We start from the raw sequence: 14,139 nt of genomic DNA, 5'->3' as shown, positions 1-14,139 counted from the left end.
ATGGAAAAATATTAGCTATTTTTTCCTGTAAATAGAAGTTTAAATGGTTTCTTAGTATACATGAATGATCAAATTATTTTAAAAAATCAGTAAAGACATGGGTAAATATGAATTGATTTACAATAATATTGATTTAGGGCTTGTCTACACAGAGACATCCAGGAAAATTAATCTGAATTAACTAAAGCTGTGAATTGAAAGTGGATTGGTTAAATCTCATTAAACTCATGTCAATACCCTAATTCAGAATTAAAATGGCCTTAATTTAGGTTATTTAATTCACTTCCAAAGTAGAAGAGAATTGGTTTAGCAGCATCAGCCATGAAGGACCTGGACAGGGTCTGTAGCCAAAAGAAGACGCTGTAATGTTTTTGTAGCCCCACTGAAACACTCTTGACCTTAGCAATTTTATAACAAAATTTTCTGTTTGGGAAAAATAACATACACATATTTCTACTCTTGAGATCTCATTTTGCTCCAACAGTAATCACTACCTTGCTGTATTTGGGGAAACTATTCTTTTATTTCTTCTCTTAATTTCTATTGAGCAGTTAAGTTAAATAGACCCTGTACACATATTAATGGTGAAAGAGAGATCTGATTAAAAAGAAAAGAAAATGTGCATTGAATATTAATTTGTTCTTTATTCTTTTTTTTTATCTTTCTGTGTTTTTCATATCAGATGGATTGCTCATGCAGTGCATAAAACAATCCACCTCTGTCATCTGTCATGCTGCAGTGTCTGGATGATCTGGTTGCTTTTTCCTGGGACATAAAGCTACTAAACTGAAAACTGGAAAAATTGCCGGGACATAGAATTTACTCTCTAAGTACTCTGCAGAGTTATCGTTTTGATTGTCATAAATTCATATGTGAGCAGCACCTATAGAAATGCTGGGAATTGAACTCTGGCTTACAATTTAATAAGATTCAGCTGCAAGTCATATGACTTCCCCAATGCCCCACAGTTGGCAAGCTTTTTTCATCTCTTGCTTTTATTTACTGCCTAGTAGGGAAACTGATTCTACATGAATTTTGCAGGGGTGAGGGGCTTAAGTGATTCATAGCTAGGGCTGGTTGAAAAAATTATGAATGACATATTTTCCCATCAGAAAATGGGAAAATTGAAATTTTCATCCAGACTAAAATCTATTTCAGTGGAATTTTCCACTGGGAAAAATCAAAACAAAACATTTAGGTTTTGGTGACTGTGATGGGGGTGTATAAACTCCACACTGGGCAAGCGGGGGTTAATCAGTCACTTTTTGCCCAAGAGGCCATAGCCCCCTCACCTCTGCTACACATACTTCATGTTGAGGGAGCAGATAAAAGGAAGCTGGTCAACTCACTCTGGGCTGTCTGAGGAGGAAGGTGGACGTGCGCTGCTGACTTCTACTGAAGGACTGTCAGCCCTCCAAACTGATGAGGCGCATATCCCTGAATATGCTAGGGACAACCCACCAGCTGTGAATACCGATGAAGATGCCACGCCACTGCCTAGAGAGGACAGGCCCGAAGTGGACTTACGGATAGGAAGTGACCCAGGGAATGTATGGGGAGCTTATTCTTGAACCCTGAACAGAAAGGCTGCTGTCTCCACAGGGCCCTGGGTTAGAACCTGGTGGAGTAAGACAGAACTGGGTTCCTGCACTGGCAGGTGGGCATTACTGCCAGAGAACCTAGCTATAGACTGTTCATTTGTGCTGCCCCACCCGGAGGGCTGAAGCCTCTGACTGTGGTAGTCTGATCCAGCTGAGAGTTTTGATGACTGTGTGATGGGGTGTATCGACCCTGCAGTGGGTATGTGGGGGCTCCTCCCCATCCCCCTCTGAAAGTGCAGAGCCCTGTGACATGGACACAAATTAAAACATTTCATTTCAGCTAAACTTTCATCTTTGTATCTGCCTGAGCCAATGCACTACTTCAAGGGAGTTGTAGTTTTGGGTCTTTCATGCCCATAACTTTCTCCTAAAGGCCTATCTCCCCTGCTGGACTACATGATGCCCTGTGATCTCCTTTCTAGTTGAACCACCATGGAGCACCATGGGACTTCATGGGAGCTACAGTCTGACTAAGGGGCATGGTCATAGAGGAGAATGGGGGCATGAGAAACCGAGAGTACGATTCCAGCCAGTCACTCTGGCAGATCAGTATTGAACTGGACAAAAAACAACTCTCTCATTAATTCAGAAAGTTTGGGGTGGAAAGAGGAAATCTTATCAACATCCCTCTAATTTTTGTTATTAATGTACACTTAGCAGCATTTCTAAAAGTTCCTAATGATAATGGAGATATGCTTCAATGTAGCTGGGATTGGCCTTTTCCCATTATCTCATAGTGCTTGGGATGACTCCAGTCCAAACAATTTCCCATTGTTTAGTGATATCCCTTTCAGAGATGCCCAAGACACGGAGAGGTCTTCTTTTAAAGATGCTACATATCACTAGTGGGCATTCCATGATCTGTAACTTTCTACCTTGTAGCTGCTCGTGTCTTTTTTGAAGGGCTGTTCCTTCAGAAGAATTTTCAGAAGAATCATTCCCGGCAGAACTTTTCATAATTAGAATTAGCATAATCCTTAAAGAACAGTGTATAATTTTGATAATATCCCCTGTATACAGAAAGTATTTTCTTCCTAACAGTGTCAGTCCCCAGAGAATCATCTATTACTGATTAAGTTATGGGAAAAAAAAGTGCTTACTTTTTTCCCTGTTTTTGTTTTTAAAATTGATTTTGTATTAGTAGACACCAAATTCAACTATATATTCTCTCTCTTGTCTCCTGCAACAGCTTCTTTAGAAAACACATTAACATAGAGAATACATGATGGTGTGGTGTGATTTCATCTATATGTGTTTGAGGTGGCCACATTACTGATGAGTGGGAAATGCAGATCCTCCTACATGTGAAATCTGTAGTCAATCTGGTATTTTGGAATATAATACATTTTAATAATGAACTTAAAGATAGAAAAAAGTACTATGTTGACAGTCGTGGAGAGTGAAGACTTACCTAGTTATTGACAGAACGTGGGCAGCATGAGTATGTAAGGTAAGAGCTAGCTTCCTCACATTGCATTGCCAATGTGCTTCCATACTGACCTAGACAGGACCAGTTCTAGGATAGTTGTTTCTGTTTCCAAGCAGTCCTTGTTCTCTGCTGAGACTTCCACAAAAGTGCTAATTAATGCCAATTTTGGTGGTAGGTTTCTTTTTCTGAGGTAGCATTTGTACTTTGGGCACTAGAAAGAGAACATGAATTTATCTCACATAACCCAGCAAAATGCTATCAGATAGTATCAGCTTTTGATCGCTAGTATGGATTGGGTTCTAATGTCCTGGATGTATAAAGCTTCATCCCATTACCCTAAACCATGCATTCTCCCTTTCTGATGAATGTTTGATTGAAGACCACAGACATACAACATTAAATTCTTGTGTTTACACCACTTTACATCCAGAGAAAGTCTGGTGAAGTGTAATTGAGAGCAGAATATATTCCATTCTGAGGAGTAGGGAGGAATGGGAATAACTCAACCAATTATTTAGTTACATGGGTGGAAGAGGAAGAAAACAGCTACCTTTCTGAGACAATCCATACTTTCTGAGTTTAAAGGGTGTGTATTTTGATATAGCTTTTGGTTTTCATCTTTACATTCTTATCTAAATCACTTCTTGCTAAAAATCCCTGATTGCACTTGACTTTTGGTTCGCTGTTTCTGATTAGAAAACCCAATTAATTAAGTCAATAACAGGAGCCATGAGAAAAAGTTTACAAGGTTAGTTTTTGTAGTAGAATGAAAAAACCCTCAACCAAACAATTTTCCTCTGCCTCTCACCCCCACAATCCAAGACCATCTCTGGATATATGCCTATAATAAGAGCTCTGTCACTTTTCTGCTGCCTAATTCTTTTGAGATTTGTAAATATGTTCCAAAGTCTCTATAATTTACACGCTTAAAACAGCATATGTTGTCTGAAAAGCAATTCTATTATAGCTCTCTGATGCAGAGACAGGCATTCTAATTCCAGTCAAGATGCCTGAAGTCCATTGGGAACATTTCTGTGAAAAAAGGGGCTTTTACAGAAGGAACAGAGTCAAGTCCCTGAAGAATCCACAGTAATTTACCCAAGTTTAATAACACTTAGTTTTAATCAGGCTCCACTTTATAACTGTTAACCATAAATATACAATATATTAAGATATTTATGTGGGACACACTGAATTAGTGGCGATTTTTGAAGTTTAATAATCTGCACGTTTCTTTATTAGATTCAAACTATTACATTGTTCCTTCTTCTTCATGGAACTATATGTTTGCCAGAACTTATATATATAAGCTTGTTTTCTGCTCTTCACAGGTAAGGGCATTCTGAATTTTAAGACGTTATAAAAATATGAAAAATAAGTGTATACTCTGTTAGCCCTTGGTATAGTACATAACGCTCACATAAAGTGAAACTATATGGGCCAATCAATGTACACATGTTTGAATTTTTTTTACCTAAAAGGGGCATTTATTGGTGATTTTTCCCCCATTTTTGACCAGCTCTGTATTTATCCACAAATTATATATATAATTTCACAAATTGTATATATAATATGTAAATATTTGATCTTCACTCAAAAAGTTATATAATCGTGAGTGAAGATCAAAAAGTGCACTAAAGTAGAGCCAATCCCTTATCACAAGCTAGACTGTAAGGAGCACTCTGTGGTCTTCAAGGAATCAAGCAGAACCCTTATATATTCATACGCAAAAAACCTGTATTTTTCCTGTTGATTTCAAGCGTTGTTCTTGCTATTTCGCTTTTTGCAGCTGTTGTGACATCAAAGCCTTTTCATGTTAAGTAAGCAGGATTATTTAACTACAATTTACACTGTAATCATTTTCCTTCTCCAAGAATAGTCTGTAGTAAAAAGAAAATATTTCTCCTGCAGATTCTTCCACTATTTCCACAACGTTTTTTGTTTAAACTGAAGAGGAATATTTTGAAACAGAATAAATTAGCTGGGAGAGGTGGCAGGAAATAGCATATCCAATAGCATACATTATGGCACCTGTAAGTCACCAGTGCATATTATTTTTCTGAAAGTTAATGAAACATATAATTAGAATTCTCTTTCTGATGCATTTTTAGTTGTTGAATATGCAGATTATGCACTGTGCAAGAAAAACAGTTAAATGGAACTTTATCACTACCCAGAGTTGGAAGCAATTAGCATGCTAAGAAGCACATGTCCTTTGAGGTCATTGTTTCAAAGTGCTTGTATGCAAAGCTGTCTTTGATGATAAACAGTGCTTTCCTTTGAGGCTATTTTAACTTTAAGATAGACAGTAATGGCAATTTCAGCTTCCTGTACTCCCCATCTTCCCTCATTGTAAGGATGGATGAATCAGCATAATTTATAAGTAGCCTGATATTCTTTTCTTTTCTTTATCAGTAAGTTAATATCCAGCTAAGAAACTTAAATTGCTAAAACTTATTAATAAAAATGTTCCTATAATGGATTTATTATGCTATTAGATCACTTGTCTTAATGTGCAGATGGATTTAAAAATGTGAGTGATAGAAACAATCCTATTCCTAATACAACATTCATTTAACGGTGATTTAAAAGCACGGTGAATGTATGAGACAAAAAGGAGTGGGCCATAGGGGTCATCAAGTGGTGGCAACCTAGGATGAAATGTGTCCTCATGAGCAGTTTGCTGTGTTTGAAAATTTGTTTTTTTGTTCTCGCCAACTTCTTTTTTTGAGCAGAATCAATTCACAATTCGCTGCTGAGAGAAAAAATCTGTTTCTTAATTCTGAAAATTTTGCCTTAAGGATTATTGCCCCTTTGACAACTAGAACTGGTTTGGCAGGTCTCTGTGAATCCCTCTTAGGACTTTGTGATGGGATGGACAAACCCCACAATTGTTGAGGCAGGGAAATGGTTAATTCTCCGCAGCTGAAGCAGCAGTGGTGGTGGCAGCCAGGCAAAGGACCTACTATGCCTGAGGAATCTACTCAGCCTGTTAGAGGAAGTGTTTGCACCTGTGCTCCATCAAAACACATACAAATAAGCAGGAGCAGGAAGGGGGGGGGAGGAGGAGGAGGAGATGAAGATGAAGATGAAATGGTGCTGTGCGGAGCAGTCTAGTCTTAGAAGAGTAGTGTAAGGGGTCTTTCAGACCAAGGTTATTTAAGGAAGCAGGAGAGTTTTGGTCTTGGACATGGACACAGGACTCCTGGGGAGATCTGATGTTGGCAGCTGTCTTTGTTGCAAGACCCTAGGAAGGCAGAGCAGGAATGAACAGACAATCTTTACTGGGGTACTAGAAGGTTAGTTTAGTTTGGCCAGAGAACAAGACACAGACAAATTAAAATGTTGTGGAAATGAGGGAGGCAAAGGGACTAAGGACAGAACCCTGGAAAGAACTGAAGGAGTAGACTTGGGCAAACAATGAGAGGGAGTTGAAGATTTGGATTAGGTGCTGCTAGCTTTCTTTCTGGGGCCAGAGACTGGAGTTCTTGGCAGAGGGGTGGGGTCTCCTCTTCAACCTAACTACACCAGATGGGAGCTGTACAGATTTGTAAACTGGCTAATGTTTTAAAGAAATCATACCATATAAGGTTCAGCAAAATGAAAGACAAATTTGTTGAAGTGCACAAATATCAGTGTCCATTTAGCCAAACAAATGTTACTACAATATTACATCATGGGACAGAAAGGGAATTCCCAAAAGCAAAGTTCACTCACAGGCACTGGAACACCTTGAACCAGTATAGTGACAGCAACAGGACCAAGAGAATATTCAGGAACCTGCTGTTGCAAGGTGGCAAGCACCCAACTGATAATTCTGTGAATAACAAGGCAGTGAACCCACTTGCTGTTCCCCAGATACAGAAGCAAGGCAGTCAGCTACTCTTGAAGATAGGAGTCAGAAAGCCACTAGATTTCAAATAAATAGATAAAGTTCTGGCGTCATTTGGGACTGAGGGATTTGTTAGTTTCTACTTTTCCCACTCCCCAGAAGAGAGATGCAGGAAGATATTCCAATTAAATGTTCCAAAGGATCCTAGGGTCTGGCATATCCTCTCACAATCCAGACACATTGAGGGACCATCTGTTAGTGCACTCCCTGATCTGTCTCTTTGGAGAAGGCAAACCTCCTCCAAATAATATGGTACAGGAAAATCTGAAGAATATTTTCATTCTACAGAAATATAACTTAAGAATTCATATATTGAGGGAAATGAATGGCCATCAATAATCACTTTTTTCCCCCAAAGGCCCAAAACAAAGTATGCACTTGGAAATGTTGATTATTTCAATGCCACTTAAAAACACTTCATGTGGATGTCTGATGCTGCTGAAAAAACTACATGTGCACAATAAAGTTGTTCTCATAATTCCTAAGAAATAAGATTTACTGCTTCAGAAAAAAGCCACCTCAGCAAATTTAGCTCCTGAAATACAAACCTAAAATACAGATCTATTCAAGCATGCTGTTAGGTGGATGACTACTAAAAGTTTGAATCAGTCAATGAGTTGGTGGGGAAGGTGAAGATTCTGGGGTATTACTAAGATTCTTAACTTTCCAAGTAGGGATGTGCCAAAGTATTGGTTCATAATCTAGGTATCATGACCTTCAGTTGTCAGTTATTCCCTCTACTGTTAACAATATCACTAATAAATAATACATATAGGAATGCACAATATAAAATCATTATTAGAGACAATACTTTTATACTTTGCATTCATGTATTATCAGTTAAATGACGGCAGTATGCTGGGTGCATTGAGGCAATAGGGTAAGAGTTGTTTCTTTCTCCAAGCAGCTAATGGTTTAAGAGGACAAATGTAGATAAATGCAAAAAAAAAAAAAAAAAAAGCCTCAGGCAGCTACCAGATGAAGATTCATAGTGATGCAATAGTTTTTTGGAGGGTTTTGCTATATTGCCTTCCCAGTGATGGTATCATAGGGCTTTGATTAAACCTCACAAATTTAAAAACCACTGGGAGTTAGTTAAATAAGATTATAACAAGATTGTCAGTAATATTATTATACTCTTTTTGTAGTTGGAGGTGTGGGGGACTGAGTCTGGGAGAAAAACTGACTTGTTCAAGGTCACATAGCAAAAAGGTAGAACAGCTGGAAACTGAACCCTGATCATCTGAGTCCCAGTCCATTGCTCGAACCTTCAGGTTAGCATGGAATTTTCCTTCCAGGGACAGTCATTTGTGCTCTATTGTTTTGTCTTAAATTATAGTATGTGAGATGGCGGTGAATATTTTGAGATTATAGTACCAGATGGAGCTGTCCACAAAAACCCCACTCATACTCCAGAACCGCCTGAGGAAATGCAACCCACTGTCCCAATTTACAGACACAGAGCTTTTTCTTATTTTGCTTTCATTACCTCTTGAAGAAGATAGTTGGAGCTCTGCTGGAATCACAGTCAGGGACATTAGAGATGAAAAATACCTATTAGATCCTGCTTTCCGTCTCCATCTCATAGAAAGATTGTTCCCCATACTACATTTTCTAGCATTTTTCCAGTTTAGTAGTAAAAGTCTCAAGTAATATGGCATCTATTATCTGTCTCAGACAGTAACTCATACTGACTTACATTAACCATTGACAATTTATGCTTATTAAGATCCAAGTACATATTGTCCTATGAATAAGTGTATTGACCCTGGTTTCCTGGCCAAATTCTAACTCAAGTGTATATTTTTTTATTCTAAGTTCCCCTGCAGTTTCAGATGGATGTAGTCTTCTTCACTTCCTGTTGAAAAACTGTTTTGTTAGGCCTGAACAACACACATCAGTGTTTGCAAGGCACCTTCCTCACACCTTCCAGCATACTGGGTGCATTGCATTTCCAGTATATTGGGCCAGGCAGGATATATGCTAAAACCAGTGCCCATAGGCACTATAGACTCGTGCTTGGGCCCTAGCTTCTGGGGTCACATGATAATTTCAGAATCTAAGCTTTTGTTTAAAAAGGAGTTTATAGCCCTCAAGTTGTGAAGAAAATGTGTACAAATCTGAACCATGGGTGGTTTCAGCAGGCTCCTTCACCCCACCCATGTCCTTTGCTTTCTTCCAGGATAGACTCAGCCAATGTGAAAGCTGGGAGTGATGGTCTCTTGAGAGTGGAGGCCCCACCATGTCCAAAGAGGAATGATGCACATTGTACTGATAAATCATTGTGATAAGTCGGGGTGGTCAACCTGTGCCTGAGAAGGAGCCAGAATTTACCAAATTACATTGCCAAAGAGACACAGTAATACGTCAGCAGCCCCCCCATCAGCTCCCCCCACCACTCCCAGTGCCTCCCACCCACTGGCAGCCCCGCTGATCGGCAGCCTGCTCCCTCCCTCCCCGCACCTCCTGATCAGCTGTTTCGTGGCATGCAGGAGGCTCTGGGAGGAGCGAGGGCATGGCAGGCACAGGGGAGGGTGCGGAAAGGGGTGGAGCTGGGGGCAGGGCCTCACAGAGCCTGGGGTTGAGCAGTGAGCCCTCCCCCCCGCTCCCTGGCACATTGGAAAGTTGGCGCCTCTAGCTCCAGCCCTGGAGTCGGTGCCTATACAAGGAGCTGCATATGGCTCCAGAGCCGCAGGTTGACCAACCCTGGGATAAGCTAATAAAACCCTTATTGACTGTTACAACCGTTAAGTGTGTTCCAGAGGTTTCATGTCAGTTATCTCTGCCTTGCTCCCATTGTAACTACGACCATTAAAAAAATCTTTTAAACCTTTTATTAAGGATGTAGTAAAAGGACAGAAAGTTAATGCATTTAAAACATAAAGTATTAAATAAAGTTTCATTTTAGCCATACATCTCAGTCCCATTAGCCATATTTAGTCTTTATAAAGAGAAACACTTGTTTGACATGGTATTAACTGTCTTTTTTGGGGGGGAGGACAGGGAAGAGAAAAAAGATCGTTTAGAAGATCTGGAACTATTGATGCTGAAGTATGAATCTGCTCCATTTAAGAAAAAACACAAACAACACACATGCACATACATATACATACGCGTGAGCACACACACACGGTCACTCTAGTGTCACTAGAGGAGGTTTTGGAATTAATTGATAAACTCAACATTAACAAGTCACCAGGACCAGATGGCATTCACCCAAGAGTTCTGAAAGAACTCAAATGTGAAGTTGCGGAACTATTAACCAAGGTTTGTAACCTGTCCTTTAAATCGGCTTCGGTACCCAATGACTGGAAGTTAGCTAATGTAACGCCAATATTTTAAAAGGGCTCTAGGGGCCCTTTTTAAACTACTCAAGATAGTTAAGACCAAAGCAGATTGTGAAGAACTTCAAAAAGATCTCACAAAACTAAGTGATTGGGCAACAAAATGGCAAATGAAATTTAATGTGGATAAATGTAAAGTAATGCACATTGGAAAAAATAACCCCAACTATACATACAACATGATGGGGGCTAATTTAGCTACAATGAGTCAGGAAAAAGATCTTGGAGTTATCGTGGATAGTTCTCTGAAGATGTCCACGCAGTGTGCAGAGGCGGTCAAAAAAGCAAACAGGATGTTAGGAATAATTAAAAAGGGGATAGAGAATAAGACTGAGAATATATTATTGTCCTTATATAAATCCATGGTACGCCCACATCTCGAATACTGTGTACAGATGTGGTCTCCTCACCTCAAAAAAGATATTCTAGCACTAGAAAAGGTTCAGAAAAGAGCAACTAAAATGATTAGGGGTTTAGAGAGAGTCCCATATGAGGAAAGATTAAAGAGGCTAGGACTCTTCAGTTTGGAAAAGAGGAGACTAAGGGGGGACATGATAGAGGTATATAAAATCATGAGTGATGTTGAGAAAGTGGATAAGGAAAAGTTATTTACTTATTCCCATAATACAAGAACTAGGGGTCACCAAATGAAATTAATAGGCAGCAGGTTTAAAACAAATAAAAGGAAGTTCTTCTTCACGCAGCGCACAGTCAACTTGTGGAACTCCTTACCTGAGGAGGTTGTGAAGGCTAGGACTATAACAATGTTTAAAAGGGGACTGGATAAATTCATGGTGGCTAAGTCCATAAATGGCTATTAACCAGGATGGGTAAGAATGGTGTCCCTAGCCTCTGTTCGTCAGAGGATGGAGATGGATGGCAGGAGAGAGATCACTTGATCATTGCCTGTTAGGTTCACTCCCTCAGGGGCACCTGGCATTGGCCACTGTCGGTAGACAGATACTGGGCTAGATGGACCTTTGGTCTGACCCGGTACGGCCTTTCTTATGTTCTTATGTTCTTATGTAAATGAAAAGAATTGCAGATGGGTTCTGCCTCTGATGTTGACTTACACGGACAATCTTGCTGTTGGAGAAACACAGGGCCATCATACAAGTCTGATTAGCCACTGTCATAAACATACAGCTAAGGGTAGCATAAAATCCCTCCTTACCCGTAAAGGGTTAAGAAGCTCAGATAACCTGGTTGGCACCTCACCAAAAGAAGATACTTTCAAATCTGTGGGGGAAGGTTTGGGGGGTTTTGTGTATGTATGTTCTTTTGTTCTCTTGGAGTCAGCAAGGAACCAGGGCAGGGAAAATACATCTCCCTAAGCCATAGCTGAACTAATCATCTAATATTGCAGAAATAGTAAGTAATAGTAAGGAAATGCATTAGATTATCTTTTGTTGTAGCTTGTGAATTTTCATTGTGCTAAGAGGGAGGTTTATCCCTGTTTTTGTAGCTTTAAAGTTTTGCCTGGAAGGGAAATCCTCTGTGTTTTGAATCTTTTTGTTACCCTGTAAAGTTATCTTCCGTCATGATTTTACAGAGGCGATTCTTTTATCTTTTTTTAAATAAATTCTTCCTTTAAGAACCTGATTGATTTTTCATTGTTTTTAAGATCCAAGGGTTTCCGTCCGTGTTCACCTGTACCAATTGGTGAGGATATTATTCTCAAGCCTTCCCCAGGAAAGGGGGTATAGGGCTTGGGGGATTATTTTGGGGTAATAGGACTCCAAGTGGTCCTTTCCCTGATTCTTTATCTAAATCACTTGGTGGTGGCAGCATATTGTTCAAGGACAAGGTGGAATTTGTGCCTTGGGAAAGTTTTTAACCCAAGGTGGTAAAAATAAGCTTAGGGGGTCTTTCATGCGGGTCCCCACATCTGTACCCCAGAGTGGGGAAGGAACCTTGACAGCCACTTTGAGACCTGGCAAACTTCTACCTGCTCTAGACTGTTTCTGGACTTGCTTTTAGTTGTCTTTCTGGTCCCAGGCTCACAGCTGTGCTGCAAAAGATGGCGTTGTCTTGGCTGGCTAAACCAGACTCATATTAGAGAGAGGCAAAAGAGGGAGAGGAAAGAGGAGAAATACGGTGGGGAAGGAAAATGACATACTAAGGAGGGAATAATAGGTTCACATCCCAGATGTAGTTCAGGATTTAGCTGAAGCCTATGGAGTTGGTGATATCATCTAGTTCTCTCTTTCTGGCCCTGTCTGGTCAAGATGCCTTTCAGAATCAGGCTAATAAAGGCTTATTGGAGTTACAGTGAATCCTGGCATGCTAGGAAATGGTGAAGGTGATAGCCATGATGGTAAAGCTTGCTCCTTCCAGTTCACCATCACAGTCATTCCTTTTAGGGCAATGTCCAAACAGAAGTAACAAGTTGGGAGCCACATGTCATTAAAACAGTCAACACATATTTTGGCTATTTCAACAATGAACATTTCCTCCATATCTAGGATTTTTCAGCTCATTGTCATGCCAATCCATGATTTTACCAGGAGCCTTAAAGCCCCCTTATCACAGTTCTTTTAAATCAAACAATTCAGTTTGTACCTGTCCATTTGTCCCCAACTCTTGCTGACTTTCACTAACAATTCTGTGCAGCAGGCTGAGTTAGATTTCAGTTACCTTGGACAACTGAGTACAGGACTCCACACAACATGGGATATCCAGTGAATAAACAGACAGCTCTTGTGTTGGTGACCCTGTCACTACTAGTCCAAAAAGGGGCAGCGCCAGGGGGTGGGGGTGGAGCCTTGAGGTGGGGATCAGCTATGGTACACTCCCATGGTGAGATGTGCATGGTGTATTCCTGGTTGGCTTGATTCAGCCCTGGCCTACGCTTTTGAGTAGAGAAAACAAGGCTGACTTGTTAATGAAAAATTGGCTGTTTTTTTAAAAAAAAAAAAACAGAAATCTGAGTCTATTTGAATTTCGAGTAATGCACCTAATTCCATTGATTCAACTGTTGGTTGCATAAATCATTCTTCTTTCCACCATTTGCAATAAAAGGACAGAAAGTGGCTGAGTCCCCATAGTCACACTTCATTTGAACAGACCATTTTCTTTATGGACTCATGTCTCACAAATAATTGGGTGACATTTTGCTTGAATTTTTTAATAAGGAATTCAGGTATCAAACATGGCAATCTGTGATAGCAGCAGGCTCAGCCCCTGGGTGGTAGGATGCAGGAGAGTGCTTTGGATTACTCAGCAACCACCCTTTGGGCTCATTAAAAATAAGTTGATTTACTATGGAGAGAATCCTATTCAATACATTTTTACTGACTGGAAAAGGGCTGCAAAATGGGAGTGGGGGGTTAAAGGTGTCCTCAAGACTCCATAAAGATGAGTCCCTGAAAAATATATCTTATCCACTACCAGTCCATTTGGATGTGTCATGACTACCTACATTCACGAGCATTTATTCATAGATTCCAGGGCTGAAAGGGACCAATATGATAATCTAATCTGACCTCCTGCATAACACAGGCTGTAGAATTTTAAAATATTTAAAATATTCCTGGATCTGATGTACTGATCAATTCAAATATAGTATCTCATGAGAACACATATTTTACAGAAGCTTTAATTTCTATAACTTCCTCTTAGCATATGCTCCCTAGAGAACTATGCATGTAAAAACAAAAGTGTGTTCATGGCCCTATATGGGGATATCTTTGAAATAGGAATCAAAACAGAATAATGCCCATTACTTGTATGTTAAGATTGTTCATTATATATATATATATATATATATTTCAAATATTTATCCTTTGAGGCAGAAAAGACACCATGTGTTAGAAGCTTCCCAGCATCTTTTCTACAGTCACGTCTGTCATCGCTCCCTGCACAGACTGTTCA

This window comes from Mauremys reevesii, linkage group 8, assembly GCF_016161935.1.
Source record: "Mauremys reevesii isolate NIE-2019 linkage group 8, ASM1616193v1, whole genome shotgun sequence".
Lineage (NCBI taxonomy): Eukaryota > Metazoa > Chordata > Testudines > Geoemydidae > Mauremys > Mauremys reevesii.
This window is presented reverse-complemented; position numbering follows the sequence as displayed.